We start from the raw sequence: 970 nt of genomic DNA, 5'->3' as shown, positions 1-970 counted from the left end.
ATTATTGACATGGTGTGTCCCTGGAAAAATTGGGTATGATCTTTTTCGATACATTAATTGATTTACCTTAAAGGATTATACTGGTGTGCAGTGGAGGATGGACTTGAGATTTAGTTAGAGACATGTTCTATAGTGAAGCAATGGTAGAAGTATTTTAGTTATTCAGCAAATAATTGTAATTGTTTTAATTTTAGAATTTTAATTAAAAATTTAAATTACTTAAATAATATTTTGAAATGAAGTTAAGATTTCCATTTTTGTGTGTATAGAATAGCACGAATAATATATTAGCGCATAGTCAACAAATTTAGTGCAATGAGGTTAGTTTAGATTGTGTTATTATTTTGTATGAGAATGGCCCACATACTATGAGTAAGTGATCTGTATTGCGGTGAGATTATTAAATTTGGGGCCATAGTTCTAATCGGTAGGAGATAGGAAAAATGTAGTTGAGTGTTTTTTGTAGCTGATTAAGGCTTTATGTGTGTTCTTTTAATGCTGAGATGTTGGTGTCATAGGTGAAGATCAATAAACGACTTGATCGAGTTGCTTACGTTGGACAAGAAAGCTGCGTAACTTGTCCCATTTTACTTAAGTGGTGACATTAGTTTCCATGGCTGAGGACAACAATACAATTCCTAACGTAGATGTTGTGATAAATGCTGTTGAAACATTTCGTTCGGAAGCAGAGGATGGGGATGCTGACAAGGTATGCCTTGTGCATGATGTTTTTAATGGTTATGTTAACGATGTTTGTATAAGGTTTTCTGATGTGATTTCACCCCCATTTTATGTAGGAAAATGGCTTCGAGACAGGTATTAAAGCAAAAGATGTTGATGTTGAAGCTGCCAAGGATAATCACGGGGTGAGCGAGGCAGTTGGTGGTTCAGACAACATACGTGTGGATTAGATAATAAATATAGAATTCATGACCCCTGGGGAAGCAAGAGCATTCTACAGTGAGTACAT

This window comes from Arachis duranensis, chromosome 4 (assembly GCF_000817695.3).
Source record: "Arachis duranensis cultivar V14167 chromosome 4, aradu.V14167.gnm2.J7QH, whole genome shotgun sequence".
Classification (NCBI taxonomy): Eukaryota; Viridiplantae; Streptophyta; class Magnoliopsida; order Fabales; family Fabaceae; genus Arachis; species Arachis duranensis.
This window is presented reverse-complemented; position numbering follows the sequence as displayed.